General features: G+C 43.3%; 1 protein-coding gene across 3 annotated transcripts in view; it reads right to left on the bottom strand.

Moving 5' to 3' along the window:
- The window catches only part of RXFP2 (relaxin family peptide receptor 2), a 97943-nt gene extending 74609 nt beyond the window's left edge, over positions 1–23334 (bottom strand). For all 3 annotated transcript variants that reach the window (XM_060079647.1, XM_060079649.1, XM_060079651.1), the window contains exon 1: positions 23208–23334. The gene's annotated coding sequence lies outside the window, so the exon portion shown is untranslated. The remainder of the gene's footprint in view (positions 1–23207) is intronic.
- Positions 23335–23824: the final 490 nt, after the last annotated feature.

Here is a 23824-nt window from a genome sequence, read left to right as displayed (position 1 = left end):
TTAAAATTGAGCTATAATTGACGTATAACATATTACTTTCAGGTGTACAACATAACAATTTGATATTTGTATACATTATGAAACTCTCACCACAATAAGTCTAGTTATCCCTCACCATGTAGAGTTGCAAATTTCTTTTCCTGTGATAAAAACTTTAAAGGTTTACTGTCTCAGCAGCTTGCAAATATACAACATAGTATTATTAACCATAGTCATCATGGTGTACATGTCCATGACTTATTTTATAACTGGAGATCTGTACCTTTTGACACCTTTACCCATTTCAACCCTTACTCCCTCCCTGTCTCTGGCAACTACCAATCTGTTTTCTGTATCTATGAGCTCGGTTTCTTTGTTTTTGTTTTAAACTTCATATATTAGTGAGATTATATGGTATGTGCCTCTGTCTGACTTACTTCATTTAGCATACCTTCAAGGTCCATCCATGTTGTAAAAATTGGCAAGATTTCATTCTTTTTATGGATGAATATATTCCATTGTGTGTGTGTGTGTATATATATATATATATATATATATATATCACATTTTCTTTATTCATTCATCCATTGGTGGTCACTTAGGTTCTTTCCATGTCTTGGCTATTGTAAGTAAAACTGCAATGGACATGGGGGCACATATAACTTTTTGTTATATGTTATAAATTTGTTATAAATTATTGTTTTCTTTGAATAAATGCCCCGATGTGAATTGCTGGATTACATGGTAGTTCTATTTTCAATTTTTTGAGGAAACTCCATGCTGTTTTCCATAGTGGTTGCACCAATTTACATTCCCACCAACAGTGCACAAGAGTTCCTTTTTCTTCACATTCTCCCTAACACTTGTCATTTCTTGTCTTTTTTATAGTAATCATTTTAATAGGTGTGAGGTGATACTTCATTGTGGTTTTTGATTTGCATTTCCTTGAAGATTAGTGATGTTGAGCATCTTTTTACATACATGTTGGTCTTTTGAATGTCCTCTTTGGAAAAATGTCTATACAGATCCTCTGCCCATTTTTCAATCGATTTTTTTTTCCTATTGAGTTGAAGGAGTTCTTTATATATTTTGGATATTAGCCACTTATTAGATATAGGATTTGTAAATATTTGAAAATACGAAAATGTTGACTCTTCCAAGAACATGGTATATCTCTCCATCTATTTGTATCATCTTTAATTTCTTTCATCAGTGTCTTATAATTTTCTGCATACAGGTCTTCTGTCTCCTTAGGTAGGTTTATTCCTAGATATTTAATTCTTTGTGTTGCAATGGTAAATGGCAGTGTTTCCTTAATTTCACTTTCAGATTTTTCATCATTAGTGTATAGGAATGCAAGAGATTTCTGTGCATTGATTTTGTATCCTGATACTTTACCAAATTCATTGATTAGCTCTAGTAGTTTTCTGGTAGCATCTTCAGGATTCTCTATGTATAGTATCATGTCATCTGCAAACAGTGATAGCTTTACTTCTTCTTTTCCGATGTGGATTCCTTTTATTTCCTTTTCTTCTATGATTGCTGTGGCTAAAACTTCCAAAACTATGTTGAATAATAGTCGTGAGAGTGGGCAACCTTGTCTTGTTCCTGATCTTAGTGGAAATGGTTTCAATTTTTCACCATTGAGGACGATGTTGGCTGTGGGTTTGTCATATATGGCCTTTATTATTTTGAGGAAAGTTACCTCTATGCCTACTTTCTGGAGGGTTTTTTATCATAAATGAGTGTTGAATTTTGTTGAAAGTTTTCTCTGCATCTATTGAGATGATCATATGGTTTTTGTCCTTTAATTTGTTAATATGGTGTATCACATTGATTGATTTGCGTATACTGAAGAATCCTTGCATTCCTGTGATAAAAGCCACTTGATTATGGTGTATAATCCTTTTAATCTGCTGTTGGATACTGTTTGCTAGTATTTTGTTGAGGATTTTTGCATCTGTGTTCATCAGTGATATTGGCCTGCAGTTTTCTTTCTTTGTGACATCTTTGTCTGGTTTTGGTATCAGGGTGACGGTGGCCTTGTAGAATGAGTTTGGGAGTGTTCCTCCCTTTGCTATGTTTTGGAAGACTTTGAGAAGGATAGGTGACAGCTCTTCTCTAAATGTTGATAGAATTCGCCTGTGAAGCCAACTGGTCCTGGGCTTTTGTTTGTTGGAAGAATTTTAATCACAGTTTCAATTTCAGTGCTTGTGATTGGTCTGTTCATATTTTCTATTTCTTCCTGGTTCAGTCTCGGAAGGTTGTGCATTTCTAAGAATTTGTCCATTTCTTCCAGGTTGCCCATTTTATTGGCATAGAGTTGCTTGTAGTAATCTCTCATGATCCATTGTATTTCTGCAGTGTCAGTTGTTACATATCCTTTTTCATTTCTAAATCTGTTGACTTGAGTCTTCTCCCTTTTTTTCTTGATGAGTCTGGTTAATGGTTTATCAATTTTATTTATCTTCTCGAAGAACCAGCTTTTAGTTTTATTGATCTTTGCTATTGTTTCCTTCATTTCTTTTTCATTTATTTCTGATCTGATTTTTATGATTTCTTTCCTTCTGCTAACTTTGGGGTTGTTTTGTTCTTCCTTCTCTAATTCCTTTCGGCGTAAGGTTAGGTTGTTTGAGATATTTCTTGTTTCTTAAGGTAGGATTGTATTGCTATAAACTTCCCTCTTAGAACTGCTTTTGCTGCGTCCCATAGGTTTTGGATCATTGTGTTTTCATTGTCATTTGTTTTAAAGTATTTTTTGATTTCCTCTTTGATTTCTTCAGTGATCCCCTGATTATTTAGTAGTGTATTGTTTAGCCTCCATGTGTTTGCATATTTTACAGATTTTTTTCCTGTAATTGATATCTAGTCTCATAGCGTTGTGGTTGGAAAAGATACTTGAAACGATTTCAATTTTCTTAAATTTACCAAGGCTTGATTTGTGACCCAAGATATGATCTATCCTGGAGAATGTTCCATGAGCACTTGAGAAGAATGTGTATTCTGTTGTTTTTGGATGGAATGTCCTATAAATATCAATTAAGTCCATCTTGTTTAATGTGTCATTTAAAGCTTGTGTTTATTTATTTTCATTTTGGATGATCTGTCCATTGTTGAAAGTAGTGTGTTAAAGTCCCCTACTATGATTGTGTTACTGTCAATTTCCCCTTTTATGGCTGTTAGTATTTGCCTTATGTATTGAGATGCTCCTATGTTGGGTGCATAAATATTTACAATTGTTACATCTTCGTCTTGGATTGATCCCTTGATCATCATGTAGTGTCCTTCTTTGTCTGTTGTAATTGTCTGTTTTAAAGTCTATTTTGTATGATATGAGAATTGCTACACCAGCTTTCTTTTGATGTCCATTTGCATGGAATATCTTTTTCCATCTCCTCACTTTCAGTCTGTATGTGTCCCTAGGACTGAAGTGGGTCTCTTGTAGACAGCATATATACGGCTCTTGTTTCTGTATCCATTCAGCCAGTCTATGTTTTTTGGTGGGAGCAGTTAATCCATTTACATTTTCGATTATCGATATGTATGCTCCTATTCCCATTTTCTTAATTGTTTTGGGTTTGTTATTGTAGGTCTTTTCTTTCTCTTGTGTTTCCTGCCTAAAGAAGTTCCTTTAGCATTTGTTGTAAAGCTGGTTTGGTGGTGCTGAATTCTCTTAGCTTTTGCTTGTCTGTAAAGGTTTTATTTTCCCTGTCAAATCTGACTGAGGTCCTTGTTGTATAGAGTAATGTTGGTTGTAGGCTTTTCTCCTTCATCACTTTAAATATGTCCTGCCACTCCCTTCTGACTTGCAGAGCTTCTGCTGAAAGAGCAGCTGTTAACCTTATAGGGATTCCCTTGTGTTATTTGTTGTCTTTCCCTTGCTGCTTTTAATACTTGTTCTTTGTATTTTTTGTGTGTGTGTGTGGTACGCGGGCCTCTCACCACAGTGGCCTCTCCCGCTGCAGAGCACAGGCTCCGGACGCGCAGGCCCAGCGGCCATGGCTCACGTGCCCAGCCGCTCCGCGGCACATGGGATCCTCCCAGACCGGGGCACGAACCCGTATCCCCCGCATCAGCAGGCGGACTCTCAACCACTGCGCCACCAGGGAAGCCCTGTATTTAATTTTTGATAGTTTGATTAATATGTCTTGGCATGTTTCTCCTTGGATTTATCCTGTATGGGACTCTGTGTGCTTCCTGGACTTGATTAACTATTTCCTTTCCCATATTAGGGAAGTTTTCAACTATAATCTCTTCAAATATTTTCTTAGTCCCTTTCTTTTTCTCTCCCTCTTCTGGGACCCCTATAATTCGAATGTTGGTGCGTTTAATGTTGTCCCAGAGGTCTCTGAGACTGTCCTCAATTCTTTTCATTCTTTTTTCTTTATTACGCTCTGCAGTAGTTATTTCCACTATTTTATCTTCCAGGTCACTTATCTGTTCTTCTGCCTCAGTTATTCTGCTATTGATCCCTTCTAGAGAATTTTTAATTTCATTTATTGTGCTTTTCCTCACTGTTTGCTCTTTAGTTCTTCTAGGTCCTTGTTTAATGTTTCTTGTATTTTCTCCATTCTATTTCCAAGATTTTGGGATGATTTACAATTGTTATATCCTCCTTTGGGATGATTCGTTGTCTATTCAGGTATTCCACAGATGCAGGTGCATCAAGTTGATTGTGGAGATTTAATCCACTGCTCCTGAGGCTGCTGGGAAAGATTTCCCGTTCTCTTCTTTGTTCACACAGCTCCTGGGGTTCAGCTTTGGATTTGGCCCCACCCCTGCGTGTAGGTCGCCTGAGGGCATCTGTTCCCCGCTCAGACAGGATGGGGTTAAAGGAGCCGCTGATTCGGGGACTCTGGCTGACTCAGGCCGCGGGGAGAGAGGGGTACAGAGTGCGGGCGAGCCTGCGGCAGCAGAATCAGGTATGATGTTGCATCAACCTGAGGCACTCCGTGTGCTCTCCCGGGGAAGTTGTCCCTGGATCAGGGACCCTGGCAGTGGTGGGCTGCACAGGCTCCCAGGAGGGGAGGACAATGACCTGTGTTTGCATCCAGGCTTCTTGGTGTGGCAGCAGCAGCCTTAGCATCTCATGCTCATCTTTGGGGTCCGCACTGATAGCCGTGGCTCGCGCCCATCTCTGGAGCTCCTATAAGTGGTGCTATTAATCCCCCCTCCTCCCGCACCAGGAAACAAAGAGGCAAGAAAAGTATCCTGCCTCTTTGGTAGCTCCAGACTTTTTCCTGGACTCCCTCCCGGCTAGCTGTGGCGCATTAGCCCCCTTCAGGCTGTGTTCACGCAGCTAACCCCAGTCCTCTCCCTGGAATCTGACCTCCGAAGCCGGAGCCTCAGCTCCCAGCCCCCCGCCCACCCTGGTGGGTGAGCAGACAAGCCTCTCAGGCTGGTGAGTGCTGGTTGGCACCGATCCTCCGTGCGGGAATCTCTCCGCTTTGCCCTCCGCACCCCTGTTGCTGTGCTCTCCTCCGTGGCTCCGAAGCTTCCCCTCTGCCCACCCCCCATGTCTACCAGTGAAGGGGCTTCTAGTGTGTGGAAACCTTTCCTCCTTCACAGCTCCCTCCCACTGGTGCAGGTCCCGTTCCTATTCTTTTGTCTGTTTTTTCTTTTTTCCTTTGCCCTACCCAGGTACGTGGGGAGTTTCTTGCCTTTTGGGAGGTCTGAGGTCTTCTGCCAGCGTTCAGTAGGTGCTCTGTAGGAGTTGTTCCACGTGTAGATGAATTTCTGATGTATCTGTGGGGAGGAAGGTGATCTCTGAGTCTTAGTCTTCTGCCATCTTGAAGCTCCCACCTCGTTTAATCTTTTTTTTTTTTTTTTTTAGCGGTACGTGGGCCTCTCACTGTTGTGGCCTCTCCCGTTGTGGAGCACAGGCTCCGGACGCGCAGGCTCAGCGGCCATGGCTCACGGGCCCAGCCGCTCTGCGGCACGTGGGATCTTCCCGGACCAGGACACGAACCCGCGTCCCCTGCATCGGCAGGCGGACTCTCAACCACTGTGCCACCAGGGAAGCCCTCGTTTAATCTTAATTGCCTCTTTAAATGCCCTGTCTCCGGGGGCTTCCCTGGTGGCACAGTGGTTGAGAGTCCGCCTGCCGATGCAGGGGACACGGGTTCGTGCCCCGGTCCGGGAGGATCCCACATGCCGTGGAGCGGCTGGGCCCATGAGCCATGGCCGCTGAGCCTGCGTGTCTGGAGCCTGTGCTCCACAGTGGGAGAGGCCACAACAGTGAGAGGCCCGCATACCACAAAAAGAAAATTAAAAAAAAAAAAATAATAATAAATGCCCTATCTCCAAATACTGTCACATTCTGAGGGACTGCGGGTTAAGACCTCAATATATGAATTTTGGGGAGGAGGAGCATGCAATTCAGCCCATAAGAACAGCAAAGAGAGGAGGCACACACTGCCATGCTGTGTTTTGTAGGAGTAACGTCTTCTCCTCCTTGCATGGCTACCTAGTCCCTGGTGTGGTCTCTGACCCTTCCAGGGTCTAAGTGGAAGCCACAGAAAAAGCAGGAGAAGCAGGAAAGGACTTACTTGGTTTGTACCAATCTAACCAGACTTTGGCTCTTTCTTTGGCAGATATTTAAAGCTGATTTTCTGGGCTTGGTGGCGAATGAGCAAAGCTGATTCTTTTTCTTGGGGTGCAGGTCTGTGGCTTTCAGAAGTCCTGACTGGCAACACTTGGCCACGGTTGCTGGACACTCTCCTGGCTGGCCACTTGAGGTTCCTCCACTGGCTTCTGATAACTTTGTGGGGGGCCACTCCTCCTGGCTGTCTTCTGGGGCAATATTTAAAATGGACCCAGATTGGCTTTCTCTCCTGAGTGGCCCATGTTGACTCCAGAGGAAATACATTCTTGCTCTCTTTTTCTCTGGCTGCCATGGTTTTTAACTTCAATTACCTGAGTAGTCACTTGGGATCTCACCATATCCACAGCTGAAGCAGCTGTTATAAAGACACCAGTGGTTTGCTAGGGAGGCTTCCCTCCGTGGTTGTGAAAGGTACTGAGCCTCAGGGAGCCCGAGCAGAGTTGGGCTCCACAGAGAGGCCAGGAGAAGAAAATGTCCCCAGAAAAAGGTGCCACTTGTGGACACCTATTTTCAGAGTAACCATGCCTCTGCTCAGAAACTCGTATAGTAGAAACAATACAACCAGTCTGTGATTTCACACCACTGAGAACCTCATGCCGTGACTCATGGAAATGGTTATGTGAGGTCCCTGGTTCTCTTTCTTCTAATTATAGAGGTTCAAATTTGGTTCATGGGGCTGTGTAGCAGTAGACCCCTCACCACCCCTACCCATGGGGTGAGGAAGACCATGGGGTGGGGAGATCAGGGGAGGAAGCTGCATCTCCACCCTCCCCTCAAGCCCCTACTTACGCTAAACCTCTCTCTCCTTTCTAGTCACACGATGAAAACCATGTGCACAAATGGATGTAGAACAAAGAAGGTTGTCTGTTCTGCTCAGCCAGAAAATGTCTAGTTATAACTGAAAATAAATTAAACTGTTCCAAATGTGGTTTCAACATCACAATCATTATTATTTTAGCTAATATTTTAAAGCTCTTTCTATGCAAAAATGATGTTCTAACTACTTTTTACTACTATTTTTTAACTATATTAATCCTCACAACAATCTCATGAAGTGAATACTACAGATGTGTAGGAAACAATATCATACAACTATTAAAAAGCATGTTAAAAAAAAGAAACTTAAGGATATAGAAAATGCTCAGAGCAAATTGAATGGAAAAAGAAAGTTAAATTATTTAGATAGTATGATCCCAATTTTTTTAATGAAAATTATACATGCATAGGAGAAAAACTGGAAACAACTATAATTATAATCTCAGTGGGTGATGGAATTATAAATTATTTTATTTTCTTCTATTATACATTGCTGTATTTTTCAATTTTTTTCACAATTAGCATGTATTACTTTTATAATCAGAGAACTGTTACTCAAGAAAGATATGTCTGTCAGCAGTGTGGAAGATGGTTAGGACAGGGGAATGATGGTTCCAACAAAAACTAATATTTATGAAGCTCTTGTTATGTACCAGGCATGATATTAAACACTTATATTACTTAAAGTGATTTCCACAATAACTTTATGAGGTGGTTACTATTATTGCCCCCATTTTATAGATGAAGAAACTGAAGCACAGAGAGGTCAAGTTGCCTGAGGAAGGCAGAGCCAGCGTCCAAAGTCAGCCCTGGGTCTGTGTTGGATCCTTGAACACATTCCTGGCTCTTGGGGCACAGCCATTAGGCACCTAATGCTACAATCCAGAAGGAGCTTGTTATCACTGGTGGCTCTTCAAAGGATGGATTTATACAGCCCCTGTGCTAAGTGTTCTAGCCTGCCATCAAAGGAAGGCCCAGAAGGCACCGATGAAGGGATCTTGGCTGACATTCCCAACAGTACTCCCCAGACGACACGGTTCTGGACATGGTCAGAAGAAAAATCCATTTTAGGGAGCAAATTGCCAAGAAGAAGCTAAAGGGCATTTAACTAGATATTAGTTCAGAGAGTAAACCTTGGAACCGATCGAGGTGGCCGACCTGCTGGACACTGATCCACAAATCTGAACCCACCAAACCCACTCTTCCCTCAGACTTCTCCACAGGCTGTTCCTCTTCACAGAATGTGCTTTCCCCAGATCTTGGTGGAGTTAAAGCTCTCACTTCACTCAGGTCCAGGCTCAGAGAGGCCCTGCTGACTAGGTTATCCAAAATATCCAACTAACCATCCTGCTACTTCCCGTCACTCTGCTTTCCCTCTTAGCCCTCTCTCCACCCACAATCATTTTATATATTTATGGATGTGTTGTCAGTCTCCTGTCTTCAGAATGTAAGTTCCTCAAGGCCAAGGTCTGGGACTGTTTTCTTCATTATCTATCCCAAGTACCTACAACATGCTTGGCTATAGCTGATGCTCAATAAGTTATATGTGGAGGGACTGAGTGAGTGAATTCATGAGCGAATGAAAACCTCTGTATAGTGTGAAGAGAGAAGGGCTGGCATGCTGAAATTTGGGAGCAATTTCTCTAGCTTAACGGCTTTGTCATTGCTCGTGGCTTTGGTGCGTGGAGCGGCCACCACACTGAGTGATGACAGCAGGGAACATGTGCTCTCAATAAGCCACGTGGCTCCTCTGTGTTGAGAACACATTACCTGGAGGAGGAAGCGTCAGGGTCTGCTAAGGTCACCTTATCTAAAGAAAAGATTTGAAGAAAGGACTCTGGAAAGTAGAAGTCAGTCCAGAAAACAGAGCTGAGATGATTTTGCTGCTCCAAAGGGATTTTATGACTTTAATGTAGCTTCTTTCTGGGTAAGAAATTCTCCACCCACCTTGCAGGGGCTGGTCCATAATTTTTGCTTGAAATGAAATCCATTATGAGTAAGTATGTAGCAAATAGTAACAACTTTTAAACCGAAATAGGGAAAAACATCTGGATTACTTGGCAATATAGAAGTCCAGCCTGATGATGAAAGCCAGGCACTGTAATTTGGATTGCCTGAGGGGTATGATTCATCACATTATCACTCCTTAGGGGCAGAATCGAATCTGTTTACAAATGAGGAATTCTAAAAACAGAGAAGCAGCTGCAGATTTTCCTGGATTAGACCAGCCATTGTCTCAGGTCTAAGGTAAACTTTAGAGCTTTTCTCCACTCGCTACTCTATTGATTAAGTAAAAGCCAGATACAATAATTTGGAGCCCTGAGTGGTTGGGGATCTTTGATGGATTGGGAGCTAGGAAGGCAGAAGACAGCTGTTCAACTCCTCCAGACCTTGTAGTCAGGAAGCTGGGACTTCCAACTATGTATGTTGCAGTGGAGAAGCAGGAAAGAAAAGTTTTTCCAGAGTTGGTTTTGTTTTAACATATTTTATTTTTGTAAATATTTTTGAAGTATAACATGCAAAAAAGTGTGCAAATCTTAGCCGTACAGCTGAATACATCTTCACATAGTGAATGCACTCATGTGATCTGCAGACACAGATTATGAAACTGCACTGCACCAAAGACCGCCCCTCCTACGTCTCCCTCTTATCCCTGCCCACTGCCACTGGGCAACCACCACTGTGACTTCCAAAAGCATACGTTTTTTGGCCTGTTCTTTTATTCCACACAAGTGGAAGCATACGTTTTTTGGCCTGTTCTTTTATTCCACACAAGTGGAATCACGCACACATTCTGCTGTGTGAGTAGCCTTCCTCACTCAACACCACAGCTGCAAAACTCAACTAAATTTTGCAACTAAACCTCCATCCATTCTCACTGTTTTCCACCAAAGACTGTATGTAGACCCATCCACCACCCCTCACAGATGAACTTCTGTACTGCTCCAGTCTGTGGCCACTGCAAACAGTGGTTCCATGAACATCTGTAGATGTGTCTTTTGGTGAGCGTATGTGTGTACTTAGTTGGGTATATATCAATACCTAGGAGCAGAATTGCTCAGCCACAGGCTCCTCACAAGCAGCACATTTAAATCCAAACTCCATAGCACAGACCCCAGCGCCCTACATTCCATGAACCTGTGGTCTGTTTCAGGCCCATCTCTCATATCCCACTCTGCAATTCCTAAGACTGATTGTCAAGATATCTCATGTCCTGTGCCAAGGCCATTTATTCCCCTTTCTTGCCTGACAAACCCCTTCTGATTCTTCAAAGTTCAACTTAAATATTAGTGAGCCCTTGCCTGAGGAGTGCTCTTTTTTTTTTTTTTTTTTTTTTTTTTTTTGCGGTATGTGGGCCTCTCACTGTTGTGGCCTCTCCCGTTGCGGAGCACAGGCTCCGGACGCACAGGCTCCGGACGCGCAGGCTCAACAGCCATGGCCCACGGGCCCAGCTGCTCTGCGGCATGTGGGATCCTCCCAGACCGGGGCACGAACCCGTGTCCCCTGCATCGGCAGGCGGACTCTCAACCACTGCGCCACCAGGGAAGCCCCTGAGGAGTGCTCTTAAAGGAAAGATGGCTAGAGGATCCATTTATGGAAGAAATCACTTGAGGCCACGATTGTAGCTCCCTGATAAGTTCAGTATGTTAATTTTAAATTAATGCTTTAATTTTTTATAAAATATATGTTCATTACGGTTCATTACGGAAAACTGAAAAGAGACAGGAAAAATGTAGTAAAAAAAATAAATAAAAGGTACCCAATGAAAGTGCCGTTGCCATTATGGACTGCTATGTACCATCATCTTTGTGCTGAAGTTGATGATGCCCTTTCAAACCTCAACGTTTCTCATCACTATTACTGACTCTTGATACTCACAATTTTCAGTGACTACATAATATTTCTTGCATGGATATACTATAATTTGTTTAACTCTTCCCAGTTGGATTGGTTCCAATTTTTGTTATCATAAATTATGGTGTGCAGAGTACCTATGTGCACACAGCTTTGTCTACATTTCTGTTTATTTCCTTGTGAGAGATTGTTAGAAGTTGACTACTCAAAACAGACATGAAGATTTTTAAGACTCTTTATACATACCATCAAGTTGCTTTAAAAAAATATTAGATCACTACTCCCACCTGCAATGTATTAGAGTTTGTTTCACAGCACCCTAACCAGAATTGTGTATCTTTAAATTTTTTTTTTTGCTTATTCCATTGGGTTTGTTTTTGTTTTGTTTTGTTTTTCATATCTTGCTGTTATACTTTAACTTCTTTGTTTATTAGTTCAGTTGAACCTTTTTCTTCATATGTTTACCAGCTATTTGTTTTTTTTCTTCTATGAGCTAAGTTAGAATTAACCAGTCTCAAGGTACAGAATTGAACATCAGTGAATATGTTCAATAGTAAGAAAATTCATTTACCTCACTCATTGATCAAATTGAGCTATTGTATAAACTCTTATATAAGATTATTTGTCAAATTAAGTTTAGTTTTTAAAAAACCATGTTAAAAAACACATAAGGAAGAACTTAATTCATTCAACACTAATTGATAGTCTGTTGTGTACCATTACTGTGCTAGAGATGCTAGACAAAGATAAATTAAACATATTTTGCTCTCAAGATGCTCAGAAGTTACAGCATAAAGAGTGTAAAACAGATATTCGGTAGAGAGAAGAAAACTCAGAGTTCATTGTGCACTCAGAGGAGAGGATCTAACTCCTTCCCACGAATTAGAGAAATCAGAAAGGGCAGGAGGTTTCTGAGAGAAACACTAAGAGTGAGAAGGAGTTTACAAGGCAGAAAAAGTTACCTTGTCTAACAGATACCAATTATTAAGGGATCCTTCTGTGTCCTGCTGTCCTACTAGGAAAAGGTCAGATGCTTGGTGGGATTGGAGAATAAGGTGCATTAGGAAGAGATAAGAGGCAGCAAAGGTTAGTTCAAAGCTAAAATATGAAGCTTAAATGTACTGATAAGGCATTTGGAGTTATCTTATTTTTGGTAAGGAGTCAACATTTCAAAACAAGAGACTATTATTATCCTTATTTTTCAGCTGAAGAATTGGAGATTTAGAGAGGTTAAGTGATTTGCCAAGTTATGCTGTCAGGAAGTGAAAGAATTTGAAACCATATCATCTGACTCCTGAAACAGGGTTTTTTGTACAATGCTACAATTCTTCCTATTATTCCACGCATCCTCACCATACCCGTAGGAACCATGCTCCAGGAACTGAGCTAGATGCTCCAGACAGCAGGAGACAAACCTGCTCTGTTCTCTCTGCACTGCACACCTCCACACCCGACACCCCCCACTAACATCACACACACAACAAGAGAGGAAAAGCCACCCATCTACCTGGCAAAGGCTAGGATGTGGGAGATGATGCAGCAGGTGCTGGGCTCTCAACATCCTTTGTTTTAGGCTCAGAACCAAAGAATATATTCATTGACAACAAGAATACTAATCACACTTCTATTTATCTTCCCACAACCCTCAGATATCAAGGGTTACAGAGCATTTTTAAAAATTTACACCCAAACTGATTAAAGAGAATTCTTATTCAGATAATTAGCCTTTGTAAATTGGAATGAAAGGGAAAAAATGCTTTTTTCCCTGGACTTCAGGATAATCATTCTGTCCCTTATTAAAGACCCATTGTTTGGGAACTTTGGGCCATAATCTAGAAAAGCAAACCCCTACACAACAGGGGTGTAGCTCAGTGGTAGAAAGCGTGTTTAGCAAATCCCATTCCCTGACAGCATCCATGAAAGCAAGTTTTCACTTCTATCCTATCGATCTTCTCTTCACTTTCAATGACCTGGCCTCCAAAGTTAAAGAAAACCTGAAAATACTGTCTGTGTTCTTAAGACCTATAGTTTCCTTCCCAGCACTTGAAAGTTACTGGAGATATTTTGCAGGTCTGTTTAGTTTCTATGAATTATTCCCATATGTGTGGGCAGATGCAAGGAGCTGAAGTATCGATAAGAGGTTTGCTGTATTTTGGCAGGCTCTCTGCTGGATAAGCAGCTCATAAAGAACAAAGTCAGGTGGTGAACCTTGTGCCTAGGATGATGGGAGGGACCTCTCCAGAAAAGGCTGGAATTCATTAACCACCATTCGGAGATGGGGTTAAGGTTCCACCTGAGATCTAAGGCACGTGAAGCCTCATTGTTTTTCTGCAGCCTGTTAATTGTTCAGGAGATGCACATCAACCCTTTGACAGAAGCCCAAAGCTAGTCACACAGATTTGGTGGCAGAGAATTACTTTCACCTTCAAGCTCTTGACATGGTAACCCCTTTATTTTATTTATTTTTTAAATTAATTTATTTATTTGTTTTTATTTTTGGCTGTGTTGTGTCTTTGTTGCTGCGTGCAGGCTTTCTCTAGTTGTGGTGAGTGGGGGCTACTCTTCGCTGTGGTGCGCGGGCTTCTCATTGTTGTGGCTTCTCTTGTTCCAGAGAACGGGCTCTAGGCACGCGGGCTTCAGTAGTTGTGGCACGTGGGCTCAGTAGTTGTGGCTCGCGGGCTCTAGAGCCCAGGCTCAGTAGTTGTGGCGCATGGGCTTCGTTGCTCCATGGCATGTGGGATCTTCCTGGACCAGGGCTCGAACCCATGTCCCCTTCATTGGCAGGCAGATCCTTAACCACTGCGCCACCAGAGAAGCCTGGCAAACCCCTTTATTTTGATGTGATTTTTTAATTTATAAAATACATTTGAATATTTATATTTATTTCACTTATATTCTATTTATTTTGATTCCCCATTGATTCTTCATAGTCTGCCTTTGTACATCATTCTTGACTCTTTTTTTGTAAAGAGCACTTCCCCTTTCCTCAAAGGGTCACTGCATGTATACTGGGGAAGACTTGAGAAATGCTGGCAAAGGTCTGGGCATTTTTATTAATTTGCACTGGCCATGTAGCTGCTCAGATTTTAAAAGAAAATATAAAGTACACAACTATGAATTGCATTTTCTAAAAATCTACCGCTTTTCATCTGAGATATAATAAACAGCAAGATAAGGTAACTTCTGCAAAGACACAGTCAAAGATTTGAGTTTGATAGAATAAGTTTCTAGAACTAGATGATTTTCAAACTATTAAGTATAAGATTCAAAATAAAAGAACACATGTCTGGGCTTCCCTGGTGGCGCGGTGGTTGAGAATCTGCCTGCCAATGCAGGGAACACGGGTTTGAGCCCTGGTCTGGGAAGATCCCACATGCCGCGGGGCGGCTAGTCCCGTGAGCCACAACTACTGAGCCTGCGCGTCTGGAGCCTGTGCTCCGCAACGAGAGGCCACAACAGTGAGAGGCCCGTGCACCGCGATGAAGAGTAACCCCCACTTGCCACAACTAGAGAAAGCCCTCGCACAGAAACGAAGACCCAACACAGCCAAAAAAAAAAAAAAAAAAAAAAAGAACACATGTCTAATATTCAAAGCAAAGATGTTTGTTTTGTCTAGTAAAGTTCAGATGTTGACTATTTATTGTATTTTTTATGGGTAACAATGTGATACTGATTACCAAGATAAACCAGAGATAAATAAACACAATTATGGGAAATTTCTTCTGATTTTATATATATATATATATATATATACATAAAATGGGATCTGAGTTTCTGCTTTTTAGCTTGAAGCCATATATGGAATCTTTTGAAAGATTTATTGATTCTTCCAGGAGAAAGTAATTTTCTTCAGAAACTAAAATAGTACCTTCTGTTTATTGTAAAGAGAACATCTGTTAATTATGATTTTTTTTCTTAATTCAGGAATCTTTAAGTGAACGAAAAGAGGGCATTAACCAATAAGAGAAACGTTAAGACATCAGTAGATAAACGAGCAAAGAGCTCGAGCAGAAAACAGACAAAAGAGGAAATATGGCTGGAGAAAAACGGAGGAAAAAATAATGGTTAAAAGTGATTGGCATAATTACTCAGGGAGAAAACTGCATTTGTTTAGCAAAACACTAAATGGGCCATTTCAGCTTGTGAAAAGACAGCCCTAGGACATGGCCAAGTGGAAATGAGAGGGGGACTACAGGCCTCTGACAAGCACAGGGCAAGGAGCACAGGACTCAGGGGCGAGAGGGGAGCTTGACAAGGTGTGGTCAGGAAGAGGCAGGCCAGCCAGATGCAGGGAACCAGGATCCAAGAAGGAAAGGGATCAATGAGAATTTCCGAGGAGCAGGAATGGCTGGGCCCTTATATTTATTTTATTTTTTATAAGTAAATTAAAGTAAATGAGATAAGTGTTTTTTTAATTAAAAAAAATTTTTTTTTGCCCACATGGCATGTGGGATCTTAGTTCCACAACCAGGGCTCAAACCTGTACCCCCTGCAGTGGAAGCGTGTAGTCTTAACTGGACCGTCAGGGAGGTCCCAGCTGTGCCCTTTTATGATAGAAATGTCTCATGTTTAACTTTTAGGTTGTTTGCCGTGCTAAGAGGTTTTGTTTACTTGCAAGTTCCATCCCTCCTTTTGCTGCCCCTCGTATGAAGAGAGTGATGAGAGTCACATGAGGTAAGAAATGGGAGAGACTGAGAGTTCCATTGATTCAAAAAATTAGAGTAAGAATTGACTAGACGAAAAATATCAAGTCTCCAGACCTGTCACAGTGGACACTAGGTTTTCATCACCCAAGGGAACTGAAGCTACGGAATATTTTAATTTAAATATAACGGAGGGACTTCCCCGTTGGGACAGTGGTTAAGAATCCGTCTGCCAATGCAGGGGACACAGGTTCCAGCCCTGGTCCGGGAAAATCCCACATGCCGTGGAACAACTAAGCCCATGCGTCACAACTACTGAGCCTGCGCTCTAGAGCCCGCAAGCCACAACTACTGAGCCCACATGCTGCAACTACTGAAGCCTGTGTGCCTGGAGCCTGTGCTCCACAACAAGAGAAGCCACCACAATGAGAAGCCCACGCACTGCAACGAAGAGTAGCCCCTGCTTGCTGCAACTAGAGAAAGCCCACGTGCAGCAAAGAAGACCCAATGCAGCCAAAAATAAATTTTAAAAAAAATAATAATATAAATAAATAAATAAATAAATATAATGGAACAAGGTGAAACCAGCAAGCAGGAGAATTTGCTAACATCCCTGCAGCTTATGTGAAGGTAACAGATTCTTCCTCAAAAGAATAAAAGATGGACAAATTAAAATAAGCACCAGGCACTATTTTAGCTATCAAAATAGGGAGGGAAAATATTCACGATGAGCTAGAGTCTTGCCGTTTTGTACCTTCATATATCACTGAAGTCACTGGAAAAGGAACTGACCTTTTAGAAAAGCAATTTAGTAATTATATATCAAGAGACATAAATATGTCAATATGCATAGATCAGTAATCTCACTGTGAGACTAGATCCTGAGAAAATCATCCAAATATGAAGATGACATCGTCACTATTTACAGAAGCTAAAAAGTAGAAATGATGTAGATTGACAATTGTTTGAGTCCACTGATTTGCCTTGTTTTTCTCCTTAATTCCACTGAAATTGGCAAAGAATTAAGAGGAAATTTTTAAGAGGAAATCCCGTATCCGCTCTGAAAAATTAGGGACAGTACTATAAACAAGGGGAAAATAACGAATCATTTTTAGACGATATAGCAGTAACCAGAGAAGACTGCTCACATTTCAACATGAGCAAAGGAGAGACCTCACCTAGGAAATGAGTGCACAGGATCCCCCAAAGGGACCCCCAATGAGCCCTGGGAAACCTCAGACACAGGAAGAGAAGGCTGGCCATCAATCAGTCCACGGGGTGCAGGGGTGATACCTGCTTAACGGCACCAGTTTCCCCCACTTTTGCCCCAGTCTTCACTGACACAGGTCGGCAGTGGGCTCATGAAGACAGTGGTCGTGCTGCATTACCCACACAGGGAACAGCAGCAAAATCCAACCACTGGCGCCCAGCAGGGATGGTTCCACCCACGGCAGCCTCTTCTCTCCCCCACTCCTCACCCACTACCTGTGCACCTACCTCACTGCCCAGAACAATCGTTCAGCCAGCAGGTTAGGCTTCTGATCACTGTACCCTCACACCTCACAGCCCATGGGGACCACACTGTGGTAAAATAAAACTTTAGAAAATATAAAGTTTCCTCTTTCACTTTTTGGCAACCGCTGAAAGGTTTAACACGCAATCTCAAAAACAAAACAAAACAAAAAAAGCTGCTTCGGGGCTTCCCTGGTGGCGCAGTGGTTGAGAGTCCGCCTGGCGATGCAGGGGACACGGGTTCGTGCCCCGGTCCGGGAGAATCCCACATGCCGCGGAGCGGCTGGGCCCGTGAGCCATGGCCGCTGGGCGTGCGCGTCCAGAGCCTGTGCTCCGCAACAGGAGAGACCTCAACAGTGAGAGACCCGCGTACCGCCAAAAAAAAAAAAAAAAAAAAAGGAAAAAAAAAAAGCTGTTTCAACTCCTGATACTGAACAAACACACATTTTCTCAAGTTGAATAAAGGAAAATCAACAGATAAATAACAATATTCTGTCAAAGGAAGAATAACAATACTTTGTTAAAGGATAAATAACAATATTGTTAAAGGATAACTTTTTTCAAAAAAGTGAATCATGTTGGCCCCACAAATACAGAACGAACATGTGTCAAAGGTTTCATTTAGTTCATTTTCCAGTAAGATGTAAAAAAGGTGGGAGGGGCAAGGACAAATCCAAAGAGTAGACACAGACATAAACAATCAGGAACACAGAGGTGCACTTGTGATTAGATGCAAAACTAGCCTCTTGCACAGAGCAGCCAATCACATCTTCACCTTGTGAAAGGCGTGGTTAGCATGACGGTTGGCCCTCTAAGAATTAAGTTCTATCTCTACAGAGTTGCAAAATTGTCAAGCCAATGAAAAGCTCAGATCCCCCCCACATCCAATAACCTATTAGAATCCTCTAGACCAGGGGGTCTGTGAACGTTTTTCTAAAATATTTCTATAGCTATTTTAGGGGTTGTAAGGTCTCTCTCAACTACCCAACTCTTCCCAAGGCCTGGGACTAGTGCAGTCCTACAGGGGCCCATGCTGAGAAGAACCCTGTGCTTGGGGTTTAATGCTCTGTGATTGCAGCCTCCAAATTCTTAATAATTTCATCTTTGAATTTGTGTTTTCTAAGTGAAGTCCATTGGGACAATGGAGCACATGCTGAAGGCTTGGAGCTTGGCTCCTGTGGTCCCCCCACCTCCCCACGATGGGTTCTCTGCTATATGCTCCCCACCCCACGAAGCCCCGGGCCCTCTCTGTCCCTGCAACCACCGCTACCCTCTACCTGGGCGTCAACCTGGTGGGGACATTTCCTGGACTCGAATATAAGGAAGGTCAGGGCTGGGCACCTGGCCACTCCTGCTGGCGCTTCCACAGCATGTTCAATGGGCAGCTGGTTAGGGGGGGTGGCTCTCACCCACCCCTGATCCAGGAACAATTGTGCCCCAGCATGAAGATGGCACTTTGCCATCTGGGTCACTCATTTGCCCTGGGTTGGGGCTGTGGATCCCTAGAAGGGGAGATAATTTGGTGGGTAAAAGTGAGTAGCTTATTGTTTTAATATGGCTTCTCACACATTGTCTGATTTATCCTTGATGCTTTCAGCCAAGTAAGCCAAAGGGCAGCTGATACTGAGCTAGAAATTTACTCCAAGTGTTTCCAGGTTTTCTTTCATCCTCAACTCCCTTCTGCTTGCACTTGTTTTCCTCTCCCAGCTGCAGACTGCAATTCTGACCTTAACCCCATTCCAACTCTTTGTTATATTTGCTGTCATTTTGGTTTTTTTAGCCTTCATTTGTATGTGTATTGGGTGTTATGTGTTTGTAACAATATAGGCTTAAATGTCTGCATAGTTACTTTCACAGACGTTTTCCTAGTGTCTTATTTCATCACTTTTAACTGAGAAAATTACCCTGAGCGTTCTGTTCTATTCTATTGCTCCGTCTGCCTATGCTTTCATCAGCAGCATGTGGGTTCCATGTCAGTGTAGAGGGGTGAAGAGAGAAGCCCAGGAATTAGGCAGACCCTGGCTTCACAGCTGATTAGCTGTTTGATCTTGAAGAAGTGAGTAATCTTGAACAACCACTTTAATTCCATCACTTCTTCTGTAAAATACGGATACTAATAGTGCCTATTTCCCAGCATTATTGTGAAGATTAGAAAAGATAATGTGCAGAAAGTGGTTAGCATAATGCCCAGCACCTCACAAGTGCTCAACAAATGATAGTTTATCATCATCACTGTCATTAGCTTTAAGATGGATTTTGAAACCCAGTAGTTCACTTCATAATTCATCTTTTTTAAGCATTTTGCCTGATTATTTTTTCAATAATTTGCAATCAGTCTGCAAATTTCCAGAACTCTTTTGGGACTTTTACATTGTAATTATATTAATCCTCTAAGATAATAGGGTCAGTATCGTTAAAAGATTCATTATTCCCACCTGAGAACTCAGTGGATCTCTCCGTTTATCCAACTGTTACATCTATTGGGAGAATTTGTCATTTTCTTCATATTGGCAACTAGACACTATGCAGGAGGGACATTTGTCAAGGAGAGGCCCACTGCCCATGTGAGGGGCAAGATTTAGCATCACACCAGGGTCAGAGAAAAGGTGGAACCACGAGGGCCTATTTGGAGGGTTGGGGGCATGCAGACTCTGAGAAAAGGTTCCTAGCTACAGAATGTATGTTTGTGTGCCTCTAATGGCCATCTGCAAACCAGGCAGTGGGCTCTCACCAGAGACCCTGATTCTGGACTTCCCAGCCTCCAGAACTGTGAGGAATTCTAAGCCACTCAGTCTGTGTTCTGTTAGAGCAGCTGACCAGGCTAAGACATGCATCTTGTTTCCATCTGAAGTTGTGTTATTCCCCCAAGTCTTCTGTGAATTGCCCTCAAGTGTTAGTTGGGTCTTCAGCTGTGTGCCTGAGTCCCGTGGACTTGGGCAGAGCAGCACAGCATAGCCTGGGGCAGCCTCTGGAGACGGTAGGATGACTTGGTGAAAAGAGGAGAGCAAAGCAGGCCCTGGAGATAGGCCACTGATTGAGTGACGTTCAGGATGGATTTCTGGAAACATGCAAACTTAGATTCCTTTATCCTCCGGCTCTGCCCCTCCATCTGCAGTCCTTTTCAGACCTCACAAGACAGGAGTAGACACCTCTGGTAGGAAAGCTAGGGACCAGATCAACATTTTAAGTTAAAGGAAGCATCTTCCCAAGTGTTCTCTCCCGCCTGCTTCTCTCCCTGCTGACTGACCTGGGGGCATGGACGATCTCCCACTGATTTCAGTCTGGAGATCTGAGGGGTTGGGTAGCACCCAACAGGAGAGAAAAATGGAAAACGGATTGCTTGCTCTGAGCTTAAGGTGGGAACAGGAGGAAAGAGAAAGGCAATCTTCTGCTTCCATTCTACACTGTGTCGGTTGCCTGGAGAGAAGAGTGAGGGTCCCCCATACGGGCACCCAGCTGACTTCTTCATAAACTAAGACATGAGCATTTTGTCATGGAGCAGAGAGGGCTGACTCTGGCCTGCTTTGGGGGATAAGAACCCTGGTGTGGCCGAGGCCTCCCTCAAGCCAGGTTCACGTTTATATTTGTAAAACTTCTTCCCTTTCTCTGCCTTCCCGACTACACCTTCTGAGATCTGGAAGTCTCAGATTTTATCCAGTTATCAAAAAGCCTCATGAAAACACTTTTAAGACTAAGCCAGGTCTAAACCACCCACTTGCCTCAGACCTACAGTCAAATGGAGGTGGACACTCACACAGTTGAGAAAAACGTCCTTCTGCTGGGAATGTTGCCACACAGACTGTGAATTTTGTATACAGTTGACCCTTGAACAACATGGATTTGAACAGCAAGGGCCCATATAGACAGGTTTTTTTGTTTTGTTTTGTTTTGTTTTGTTTTCCACACGCACACACAGTATTTTATTTTTACAAGAGATAAATAGACTGACACCAAGCATTGTAAATGGATGACCACAACAAAAGCAACAATGATTGCAATTACCAAACACGAAACACACTCATACTGTGTCATAATATTGATATTCAGTCCAGTAATCCTCCACTGTAACAGCTCCTTTACTCTGCAGTGAAAACTGATTGGTATATTTTTTGCATCTGAGTCCTTGTGGGATTTTTTTTTAATTCAAACAGAAAGTCACAAAAATTATAATCATCCTCATCAGTTCACTCAGTCCCATATAATTAATTTTTTTTATCTTGATCTTTTGTTAGCACTTTTATGAGTTCATCAGTTTTCCATTAGAGTTCTGAAAATGCTTATTCATTCAGTTCAGCAGTATAGTCCGTTTAGACAGGTTTTTCCCCCCCAACAAATATGTATTGGGTTGGCCAAAAAGTTCGTTCAGGTTTTTCCGTAACATCTTATGGAAAAACCCACACGAACTTTTTGGCCAACCCAGTACTACAGTGCTACGTGAACAGGGCTGGTGGAATCCACAGATGCAGAACTGTGGATACAGAGGGATGACCGTAAAGTTATACTTGAGTTTTCCATTGTCCAGAGGGGTCAGTGCCCCTAACCCCCGCACTGTTTAAAGGTCAACTGTACATCCACTCCCTGCTTCCACCTTCCTGCCCTCACAGAGGGAGCCACAGCCTCCAGAAGGAGAATTCCCAGCCCCGTTCCAGCCAGTCCCCTTCCCAAGCCCAGCTCACCTTTCCCCATCATTTTGCTTCTTCAACAAGCAGTGTGCTGAAGAGCAGAATTTACAGATCACACTCTGCCGTGGGTGCTAGTAAGGTCAACTACAGGTAGTAGAAAAAAAGAGACTCTGGGGGAAAGATTAAGAGGCCAGCTAGGAAGGAGAGGGGTTGTCCAGAAAACAAGAAAGGGTGCCAAGAGACATGGAGTCCTAATTCCATCAAACACCTCAGAGAATTCCTGTGAAATGGGCACAGACACATAAGGCCATGGGTCACATTAGCAGAGCAGTTTCAGTGGAGTGCTGGGAGAGGGCTCCAGATTCCAGGGGGGTCAGAAATGACCAGGCAATGAGGCAACAGGAACTCATGGCGCTGCTCTTTTTTTCTTTTGCCTTATTTGATATGTTCAAAAGCACATTATGGGCCTTCCCTGGTGGCGCAGTGGTTGAGAGTCCGCCTGCCGATGCGGGGGACGCGGGTTCGTGCCCCGGTCCGGGAAGATCCCACCTGCCGCGGGGCGGCTGGGCCCATGAGCCATGGCCGCTGAGCCTGCGCGTCCGGAGCCTGTACTCCGCAACGGGAGAAGCCACAACAGTGAGAGGCCCGCGTACCACACACACACACACACACACACAAAAAGCACATTATGTAACATGCATGTAAGTCATGGTACATAGTGATGAAATGAACACCACCACCTGCCTGAAGAACAGAGCACAGCCAATGCTATTGCATCTACCGGGCCCTGAGGACCGCTTTTCCAAGCAGTTTGATTCTAAAGGACAGAATAAAGTGAGTGATATAAGCTAGAGCGGGAAGAAGGCAGGAAAAGCACTTTTTCAAAAGACAGACTGGGAAGCTGAAGACACAGGGGAGAGTGGAAACACGCTTAGCAGCCTTGCAGGGCCCATCAGAGGAGGGCCGGGGACCAAGAAACAGGCTTCCGGCAAGTTTTGCAGCTGTGCTCTTCCTGAAGGAGGAGCGGCTAGCCCTTCTCTTTCTCTGATGGGCCAAGTCTAGGAAGAGCATGATTAACACCGACGAGAGGGATGCAGGTCAAAGCGTCACCGGCAAAGCCCATTCACAATTCCCGGGAAATAAAAATAGAAGCTGGGTAACAAAATAAAGTCTAACCTTTTGTTTTCTTTTCCTTTGTGCTTAGTCTAGTTTCACTGGCTCACAGGGTGCTGCATTCCGAGGCGTCACATCCGGCACTTTAGACCAGAGCTCCCGGTAACAACCGACTGCGCTGGCACCTCAGCTCAGCGTCTGCCCACGACACTCAATCCAAGATGGCGGCAGCGGGGCGGGCAGAGAGGCGGTGCCGGGCTCTGGAGCTGGAGCGAGAATAGCACAACTGCGCCTGCGCCCACTCGCAAAGACTCCTCCTCCTCCCCTCCCTGCAGTCGATTTCCGATTTCGGTATAAAGCAGCTCCACCCACTGTTTGTTCGGAGAACGTCTGCTCTAGCGTGGGAGCTCTCGTCTCTCCATTCTCTGATTAAAGAGGAACGCTTTCTTCTGCTTCTGAACCAAATTCTGAACTCGTTTCATTGATGCCGGCGACACAGGGCAGGAGGACCCTTGTTAGGACCCAACTGGAAAGGGTCGATGACAAAAGCTCCGTATTTGTTGCAGAGGTAAGGCACCGAAGCCTAATTCCTGAGCGGTGATAGAAAGGCTCCCAGCTCGGCCTGGGCTGCGCTGCACAGTGGCGGGAGCTCAAGTCAAACGGCCATTTTGACTTTCTCC

The sequence above is a fragment of the Mesoplodon densirostris genome, chromosome 17 (assembly GCF_025265405.1).
Source record: "Mesoplodon densirostris isolate mMesDen1 chromosome 17, mMesDen1 primary haplotype, whole genome shotgun sequence".
Classification (NCBI taxonomy): Eukaryota; Metazoa; Chordata; class Mammalia; order Artiodactyla; family Ziphiidae; genus Mesoplodon; species Mesoplodon densirostris.
Note: the sequence above shows the minus strand (reverse complement) of the source record. Positions and strands in the feature narration are given on the sequence as shown.